Here is a 10814-nt window from a genome sequence, read left to right as displayed (position 1 = left end):
GTAGGGCCGGTCCTTACATTTTGGGCCTGTTGAGAACTCTAGTTTTCGCTGGCTGCCCTAATAACTTTGAATCGACGTATCATTCAAAAGGGACATCTAAGAGGAAGGACGGTGGGGAGGATCAACATAATGGAATGTCAGAACATGCCAGCTCCATATATGGAGATCTAAGGGTTTGAGGTCAGATGCTGTCAGATGCTGGCCGGCTCCATATATGCAGGTGACGATCCAGTCTTCTCCATGTATGGCTATCCAGGGTTTGATGAGGTGTCGTGATATTCATATATGGAGACCGCCATATGGAGCGTGTCACGAGGCCTGATGTCACGAGGCATAATGGGCTGACAACCATATATGGAGGCGTGTGATGTCACAAGGCGTAATGGACTGACAACCATATATGGAAGCGTGACCTGACTGACGGACGGCCACGTTTTGCAGGTTTTCATAGTAATCTGCGACCTACGATTATTATAGTGGCATCATGGCAAACACTAGGCTGAAAATGTGATAAGCTGTTGGTAACTTCGGGTTACTTCAGTAACCTCAGTTGTATAAGTGACTCGAAGAAGAGAGTCATATGGGGTGCCGCCACCTGGTGGCGCAAAAGCACAGAAACTCTGCATGTACTCACGAACAATTCCATTGGATCGTGAACGTGAAGCTCACGGTGACCTCCCTAACCCCACCCACTCGGTATAAAACCGGGGGTTGGTCCCATGAGCGTCATTCCTATCAATCTACCTTTCTGCCGCTGACAAAGCAGAAGGGCGTCTTGATGACTCTCTTCTTCGAGTCACTTATACAACTGAGGTTACTGAAGTAACCCGAAGTTGTCTTAAGTTCCTCTCTCGAAGAGAGTCATATGGGGATCATAACACTCCCGTATGATCACACCGGCTGATAGGACCGATCCACGGTCCACCTATCAAGAGACACACGCACGTCACCCTCAGGCGTGGCACGTGTATACTCCCGTAAGGAGGACAATTAAAGGCTACCTAGGTCCCTGACCAGGTAGAGCAAAGCCGATAGCGGGACAGACCAACCTGTCCGACTGCTATCAATCCCTACTAAGGAGCCGACAGCAAGCTGCCTCATGTGCCCGTGAAACGGGCTTGATGGCTAACCATCTCATAGAGCCACTCTAGGGAACGCTTATGCGAACATGGGGGCACTGTGTACTGTCAATCACTGCGCTGCCGCACCCACGACCGCCTGGGCTAAGTCCCTGGGTGCCACGTCAAGATTATAATACGTGGCAAAGGTCAAGGGAGACGACCAACTTGCCGCTGCGCACACATCCTGGATGGGGACGCCCCGTGCCAAGGCCCAGGATGCCGCCATGCCCCTCGTGGAGTGAGCTTTTAACCCTTCAGGGAGCTCCACCACACTACTGGTGTAAGCCAGTTGTATAGCTTCCACAACCCACTGTGAAAGCCTCACCTTTGTTATAGGCTTCCCCTGCCACCTGGCGTGGGAGGCCCAAGAGACAAAGAGTTGATCTCCCTGTCTGAAGGGAGCTGTCCTGTCCCTGTACAGTCTGATCGCCCTGACTGGACAGAGACAGTGTAGCCGCCTGTCCTCCTCTGAGGCAAAAGGCGGTGGGTGGAACGCCAAGAGCTCCACCGGGTCACGACCAGCAGGAAAGGCCTTTGGCTTGAAAGACAAGTTCGGCCTAACCGTGACTTTAGCGTTGTTACCACTAAACCTCATGCAGCTCTCATTGACTGAGAGTGCGTGGATGTCACTAGCACGCTTCGCAGTCGTCAGTGCGACCAGCAGCGTGGTCTTCAGCGAGAGAAACTTCAAATCCACTGCCTCCAGTGGTTCGAATGGCTCCTTCTTAAGCGCATACAATACCACCGTCAGATCCCAGGCTAGGACCAGGGATCTGGCAACCGGTCTAAGGTGTAGGACACCCTTCATGAACTGACGGATCAGCGGTTCTCACTCACCGGTCCGTTGTTCACACCTAAGTGGGAGGCGGATATCGCCGCCGAGTTGACCTCAACCGAGGACAAGCCTAGACCTCTGTCCAGGAATTCCTGCAGGTAGGTCCGGATGGGCCCCACCGAGGCCTGGAAAGGAAGGACCCCACCAGGCCTGGTCGAGCACCAACGTTCAAACAGCTGCCAAGCCGTGTTGCACCGGCGTCTGGTGGAGACTGTTCTAGCACTCAGAATAGTCTCTATGACATTCTGTGGCAGATCCGCTACCGCGAGCGGTGCCCCCTCACAGGCCAAACCCAAAGGTCCAAGTGCTGGGGGCGCGGGTGGAATATCTCGCCGTTGGCCTGCGTTAGCAGGTCGACCCTCAGAGGGAGTCGCCAAGGGTCGCGATAGAGGAGGGAAGCGATGTCCTGTCTCCAGGACCCCCAGGCCGGAGCCACCAGTAGCAGCCCCGAGCCCAAAACTCTCACCCTGGCTAGAACTTGTGGGATCAGTTCCAGCGGTGGGAAGGCGTAGAGTAGGCCCTGAGGCCACTGATGCGCCAAGGCATCCAGACCCAGAGGCGGCCTGCCTGTGAGGGAGAAGAACAGGGGGAACTTCGTGTTCTCCCCCGTGGCAAATAGGTCCGCCACCGGAACTCCAAATCTGCGCCACATTTGGCCCACCACCCATGGATGGGGGGACCATTCGCTGTAGCGGAGTGGGCCTCTCGATAGGAGGTCCGCAGCTGAGTTCTGGCGTCCTGGGACGTGGCAGGCCGTGAGGGAGATGAACCGGCCGTCACACCAGACCAGCAGTCTGTGAGCTAGTGAGCACAGACGCAGGGATTTGATCCCCCCTTGTCTGATGATGTAGGCCATCGTCGTGGTGTTGTCCGTACGGACCAACACGTGATGTCCCCCGAGGAAACGGCTCGAACTCCTTCAAGGCGAGGAAAAACACCGCCAGAAGTTCTAGACAGTTGATGTGAGCGGATCCCTCTAGGGAACCGTTCCACACCCCTCTGGCCGTCCTGCCCTCGTGAGTGGCTCCCAGCCAGAAAGACTGGCGTCCGTGGTGACCACCCTTCTGGACAGGGGCAACCCCAGCGGTACCCCTTCCGTCAGGTTGCGTCTGTCAGACCACCATTTCAAGGCCAATACACAGCCCAGGGAGACTCTCGCCCGGCGCCGTGTGAACTTGGGAGGCAGGTGTAGAGACTTCAACCGGAAAGGTCTCATGTACAGCCTGCCCAGCGTGCCAGAGATATGGCTGAGGCCATGAGGCCTGCCATGCGCAGGCACACCCCGAGTTGAAGTGTGTGGCCCGTCCTGAACTGTGCGGCACACTTCAGTAGGTCGTCCACCCGGTCGGCGCTCAGTTTCGCAGTGTATGCGACTGAGTCCAACGTGATGCCTATGAAGTCCGTGGACTGCGTTGGCGTCAACATGCTGTTGGTATGGTTCACGTTGAAACCTAGAGAGGTCACGTGGGACAATACCCTGGCTGTGTTCTGTACCGCTTCCTGCTCCAAGGCCGCGCTCAGAAGCCAGTCGTCGATGTAGCTTGCAACCCGGAGACCCTGTTGCCGTAATGGGGCGAGAGCAGTTTCCGTGCATCGAACAAAGACCCTGAGACTAAGGGACATCCCAAAGGGGAGAACTGTATACTCGTACACTCTCCCCTGAAACCCGAACCTCAGGAACTTCCTGTGTGGTGGGTAGATAGGGATGTGAAAAAGGAGTCTTTTAGATCTATGGACGTGAACCAATCGCCTGGGCGTATGGAACGTGCCAGAGACTTGGCCGTCAGCATCTTGAACTTGAAAGTTTTGAGATGTCTGTTGAGTGCTCGAAGGTCCAGGATAGGACGGAGCCCCCCCCCCCTTTTTCTTGACCAGAAAGTAGCGGGAGTAGAAACCGCTGCGGCTCTGGCTGAGGGGCACCTCTCTGACGGCCTCCTTTAGAGACATTATCTCCTGTTGGGAGTATATGGCCAGCTTGACCCCGTGCTTCGGTGAAGATGACCTCGCCGAACATGGGGGGTCTCATAGCGAACTGGAGTCTGTAACCCTTCGCTAAGGTGTGCAGAACCTATGGTGACGCGCCGTGGCGTTCCCACTGTGCAATGTACCTGGTTAAAGGGTGGTCCACCCCCAGACCAGAGACATTTTCGGCATGACCCGTCTCCCCAGTGGCGTTTGAGCACGCCACCGGCTTCATGCCCCGCCCCTCTGCAGTGGGCAGCCCGTGGGTTACCCCTGACAGAGGGTTCATGGTCCCCCGAGTAGAAACCGTTGCGGTTCTGGCTGAGGGGCACCTCTGACGGCCTTCTTCTCCACTAGAGTTATCGTCTCCTGTTGGAGTATATGGCCAGCTTGACCCCGTGCTTCGGTGAAGATGACCTCTCCGAACGCGGTGGGTCTCATAGCGAACTGGAGTCTGTAACCCTTCGCTAAGGTGCGCAGAACCCATGGTGACGCGCCGTGGCGTTCCCACTATGCAATGCGCCTGGTTAAAGGGTGGTCCACCCTCAGACCAGAGAAAATTTTCGGCATGACCCGTCTCCCCAGTGGCGTTTGAGTACGCCACCAGTTTCATGCCCCGCCCCTCTGCAGTGGCCAGCCCGTGGGTTGCCCCTGACAGAGGGTTCATGGTCCCCCGACATTGGTGTTCTTGTTGTTTTCTTATTGTTTTGGGCAGTGCCCTTATTATGGAGAAACATACAGAAACATGTGCATTTAGTGCAGACTTGTGTGGCTTGGTCACGGGCCCGTACGTGGCGGGAACCCGTGCCATGAGCCTCAACCTCTTGTGGGGTGGCTCGGGAGTGCAGTTCGAGACTACTACGCCCAGTGCAAGCCCTGAGGCGGGGGGGATGGGGGAAGACGTCAGGGTGCGTCTCCCCCGGGAGGCAGGAAGTGTCACTACTTCTGCTGAGCCTTGCCGTCGTTTCATCTCCGTCACCTCATCGCGGGAGGGGACAGCCCCCATACCCGCGAAGATGGCTGTGAGAGATCCTTGGAGCAGTGAAGCGGCGTTGAGATGTTTGCCCTGTGCAGCAGCAAGGGCATACATCTTCTTGGCGGCCAGGCTGGCGTGGCCCTCCCTAGTGCCGGCCGCGGCTGCTGGAGGGCGGCGGCGTTGGTCAGTGGGGCGTGGGGGACATTTGTCCCTCACGTCCACGGAGGGAGCTCTTGGAGGAGCTCGTTGTCCATCGTCCACCTTGAAAGCAGCCTATCTAGAATGCTAAGCATGCTAGGGTGGCATCGGCCATCCAACGAGGTTGCTACTCCCGACCTCGAAAAGGTTAGCTAAACAGCTAAACAAACCTAGCTTCACAATGTACATACCTGTAATGTTGAGGGAAGCAGTCGGTATTCGAGGGTCGCTGGGGAACCACGTCGAGTGAGACTTGTGCGTCTGGCCGCTGCGTGAAGTAGTAGTAGCGGTAGTTGTCGGTGGAGGCCTAGGACTGCATCCGACATCCCGTCGTCGCAACCACCCGGATCGGGGGAGCCTCGTTGGTGGGCCGACGAGATCCCGCTGGAGGGAGAGCAGCACCCAGAGCCAGCCGGCGAGGCCTGGCTGATGTCTTGGGTCTGGCTCCACAGGCCTGTTCACCAGTGTGGTGAAGAGCGTGTGGAGCTTGTTGTTGGCGGTCCGAGTCGCCTTCCTGGCAGGGGAGGAGCCGAGGAAGGACTCGCCGTGGTGTCTCTGAGACGCGTCAAGGTTGAGGGGTCTGGAGAGAGAGGACGAGGCGTTGGGCCTAGACCTCGAGGTTTGGGGCTGGTCGGGACAGCAGGGCTCGGAGGTGTCGACCAGGGACCTGTCTTGGTGACTCTTGACGCGTGAGATGCGTCAGTCTGTCTCCCTGTCTGCAACAGAAGCAGCAGGGGGAGAGACCAGGGGTCTCGAAAGCCTGGCGAGCATGCTTTAGACCCATGCTCTAGACCCCAGGTGGCGTTCCTCCTCGGGGAACCCGGGAGGGCTGTTGTCACCCCTGCAGGTCGTCTTGGGTGTTGGTGCAGCTTGAAGGAGGAACCAGCAGTCCAAGAGCTTGTAGAAGCACTTCTCTTTTAAGTTATAATATAATATCATTATATAATAATAATATATAATATAACAAAAATGTTGTGAGGAAAACTGTCTGTAACTCACAAACAGGGTAAAAGTAAAGTGGTGGTGGAGTAGAAAGAGTAGGACTCGTGGTGCTCCACTGAAGATCAGCTGTCCAAACAGAGAAAACCACGTTGTGAAACTGTGGTGTGTTCTCAAGGCATCTCTGATGTGTGGAAGACAAAGACAAAACATGCACAGTGCATGTGTGTCTGTCTGGGAGAGGAGGTAGAGACAGCCATGTCTGAAGCAACTCTTTGGTTCCATGGGGGGGGGGGTCGAAGTCACTGTCGTCACCGCCGGTGGCCATGGTGTGCGATGGAGTTGATTTAATAAAAATTAAAAAATTAACTAAAAAAACCAGGGTTATGGAACGTAACTTACGTAACTCTCGTAACCTACTTACGTAACCAACGTACGCTCGGAGAACGCTAGCTAACGGCGCCGTTCGGCTGGACGTCAAGCTAGCGTTGTGAGATACGATGGTGAAGCCAAATCAACGCCTAACGGCTGAAGATAGCTCGGAGGGTAGCGAGGCTGTAGCTAGTTAGCGCGACGCCGGAAGGCTGAAGGCTAAGAGCGGGAGGTAGCATGTAGCTGCGGGCGGTAAACTACGTAACTTACGTAACTTACGCTCGGAGAATGCTAGTTGACGGCGCCGTTCGGCTGGACGTCAAGTCAGCGTTGTAAGGCACGCTGGAGACGCTAAATCAACGCCTAACGGCTGAAGACAGCTTGAAAGTTAGCGAGGCTGTGGCTAGTTAGCGCGACGCCGGAAGGCTGAAGGCTAAGAGCGGGCCGTAAACTACGTAACTTACGTAAGTTACGTAAGATACGATGGCGACGCTAAATCAACGCCTAACGGCTGAAGATAGCTTGGAGGTTAGCGAGGATGTGGCTAGTTAGCGCGACGCCGGAAGGCTGAAGGCTAAAAAGCGGGACGTAGCGTGTGGCTGCGGGCCGTGGGTCTAGCTAATAGCTGGTTAGCGCCTCGCCGGTAGGCCTAGGGCTAACGGCTGGACGTAGCTAGCGTATAGCTACGCAGGTAGCGTAGACGAAGCGTGTAGCTATGGGCCGTGGGTCTAGCTAGTAGCTGGTCAGCACCTCGCCGGTAGGCTGAGGGCTAACGGCGGGACGTAGCTAGCGTAGACGAAGGGGAAAAACGTGCCTGACGGCTACGCTTTAAGCAGCGGACTCGCTAATGAGGGAAGCTGAAAGCTAGTAGCACTAGGGAGGCTAAGCTAGCAGCAACCCTGAACGTGGCAGCTAACTGTAGACCAAGCGAAGCAGTAAGCTAGCTGAGTGCTAAGGCGCAAAGCTAGTAGAAGAGAAGGACTAAACGACAAGCCGCGTGACTGCACACTTGTGTTTTATTGTCCGTGTAAAGGACTTACTGCTGGAGAGAACTTTTCTGCAACGTTCGTGAGTGAAAAACACCTCGCAGGGGCTGCGAATTTCCAGGTACAAGTATGAGAAAAACTCGTCCGTTCTAGGGAAAACAGTTTCAACAGCCGGTGGTGAATTCTTTGTCAGAGCGATCTGGCATCTGCGGCAGAAAGGTAGAGGAATGACGCTCATGGGACCAACCCCCGGTTTTATACCGAGTGGGTGGGGTTAGGGAGGTCACCGTGAGCTTCACGTTCACGATCCAATGGAATTGTTCGTGAGTACATGCAGAGTTTCTGTGCTTTTGCGCCACCAGGTGGCGGCACCCCATATGACTCTCTTCGAGAGAGGAACTTAAGACAACAGATGTTGTCCTAGTTATGAGCAAATAATTTCTCACACTAACATCCACACTAACATGCATTCAGTACAGTACTATTTAATTGTATAGGGTTTGTTTTAATATTCTGATTTCCTCAGCTCTGTAACAATGTGTGCTTCCGTGATGCCAGCTTTTCTTTCTTTGTTTTTAGGAAGAAGTTAATACATGTTGTGTTTGTTTATTAGTCTCTGTTTTCAAATTCAAAGTCATACGATGTGTCACACACGTTACTGCAGTGAAATTTGTTCTCTGCATTTGACCCATCTCTTGGAGCGGTGAACCACAGCCAAGGAGCGGTGAGATGCAGCCATGCCGCGCTCGGGAATCATTTGATTAGTTGATTTGACCCCCCAATCCAACCCATTGATGCTGAGTAGCAAGCAGGGAGGCATTGGGTCCCATTTTAGTAGAAATAGTCTTTGGTATGACCTGGCCGGGGATCGAACCCCGACCTCCCAGTTCCAGGGCGGACACTCTAACCACAAGGCCACTGTCTGGTCACTACTGGTTCAGTACAATCAATGTACATAGTGAAATCCTCAGTGTATTCATTTGTAGATCTGAGTGTACAAATGTAACCAAATTAAGTAATTAACCCTTACGGATTCGATCAACACTTTTCTTTTTTACTACATAGTTGGCTGTAAGCACAACTCTTCTTGAGCTAGAGCTAACTCTTTTAATTTTTTTCTTAATCTAGTGGTTCTCAAAGTGAGGTTGGGGTACCCCTAGGGATCGTTGAGGTGGTTGGGCTCCCAGCAAAATTAGTTATTATAGAATACAAATCGGTTTAACCACCCCCAATGTGAAATTAGCAGATCTGCTGGCTCATTGTGACCCTGTAGATCTCAGATCTTCTTCTTTTTTAATCATGAAAATATTTGTAATATTTTGTAAATATTTCTATTGGAGTCCCCTGACACAACATTGTTTCAGATGTGGGTTTGCAGCCAACTACTGTAGCCTACATACTATTTTGGAGGTCTTTTTAACATTCCATTCTGTGTCATGTGAAGGTGCAGTGAAAAGTGAGAAATCCAGTCAAATCACAAGCTACAGTAGTGATCACTGGGCTAGTGGAGGTATTACTCTCCAGTAACAACCCAGTATGTGGTTTTAACAGACAGACAGACTGGAGTATTTCTGATTTTCAGTACTTTTACTTCCCCTCCACTACATTTCAGAGGGAAATATTGTATACTTTTTACTCCACTACAATTATTTGAAAACTTTAGTTACCACTTCATCCCTACCATATACACCATCGGCTATTTGAAAATAGACGATCTACAAGCTCACAATGCGTCACATTGGCATGCATACTTCACAATAGTTTATACGTTTTATACATTTGAAATTTGAAATTTTTAAATGGGACATTCAACTTGATTTCCACTTTTGGTACTTTTTGATAGCAATACATTTGTACTTTTTTGTCAAGTACATTTTTAATGCTAGACTTTAGGTCAGTTATTGGAGCGGTGTGCAAAACTTAAAAATGTAATAAATGTATCACAACTTACAAGATGTATTTATATCAGCGAGATGATGTCTTACATATAGTCATTTACTGCCCTAAACAAACATTAAAGTCCATATACATGGCTGGCATAAATTTACATCATAACTATACCCTGGCCTAAACAAACATTATAGTATAGACTTGGGGACAGGAAATTTAAAATGAGGCTCTAAACAAACCTATAAATCCATAGACTTGGCTGGCCTATGACGCAATTTTGGAAAGCCATGCAAATATGAGTACTTTTTCCATCACTGAGAAGTGTACAGTATAGCCTATGGACTACTCAAATAGACAAACACGTATGCACGCACACAGAGAGAGCGCTGCAGTGTTAAAACTTGGTCAATTCCCTCTACCCCCCTGGATTCACAAAGCTGTGTTACGGGGAGTATTTAATTATTGAAATGCAATTATAATGCTCCGCTCACAGCAGATCAGTGGAACACACACGCACGCACGCACGCACACACACACACACACACACACACACACACACACACACACACACACACACACACACACACACACACACACACACACACACACACACACACACACACACACACACACACACACACACACACGCACGCACGCACACACGCACACATGCACACACACACACACACACACACACACACACACACACAGTTGGAGGGGCGGAAGCTCATGGCAAGCCATCAGCAAAGATTAACCAATGACATTGTGATGATATGAGATTATGTGCTAAGATTAAGATTAATGGATACATTCTGGTTCTATGCAATTTAAAACATAAGCCTATAAGTGATGCATTATCCCGGTTGTATAGACGGAAAAAGCGTACAGAGATTAGATAAAGTGCGATAGGGGAGAGAGGGGTGAGTGAGCAACAGAGAGGAAGAAACACATTTTGTATAGCTTCAAAAGCAAGTCTCTATTTTATATCTCTCTCTGTTATATTATTTCTCTCTCTCTCTCTCTCTCTCTCTCTCTCTCTCTCTCCGTTCTATAGAGTTTAAGCTATTTTAGGACAGATCTCTGTTATAGGACAATCTCAAACCAACACACATGTTTGAGAATAACAAGTGGTGTGTGTGTGTGTGTGTGTGTGTGTGTGTGTGTGTGTGTGTGTGTGTGTGTGTGTGTGTGTGTGTGTGTGTGTGTGTGTGTGTGTGTGTGTGTGTGTGTGTGTGTGTGTGTGTGTTGCGTGGTGGGGTGTGAGACTATACTATAAGAATCTGCCTCATTCACATGATGCTCAGAAAGTGCGTGCGCCTTTGCCTTCATTTCAAGGGCAAGAAGAACCGCACCGCAATGTCTCGTGGGTTTTGTTCACTGAAAAACAATAATATGCGTTCAAAAGCTATCGATGATGATATGGCCTCGGGTGGTGGTGGGCACAAACGGCTTGTGGCTTTTAATAACGTTTAGAGAAATATTTAGATAAACAGAGAATGCACTCCAGCTGTCTCTCCCGGTTTAAATTATATCAT

This window comes from Protomyctophum parallelum (genome assembly GCF_964188405.1).
Source record: "Protomyctophum parallelum genome assembly, chromosome: 9".
Taxonomy (NCBI): domain Eukaryota; kingdom Metazoa; phylum Chordata; class Actinopteri; order Myctophiformes; family Myctophidae; genus Protomyctophum; species Protomyctophum parallelum.
Note: the sequence above shows the minus strand (reverse complement) of the source record.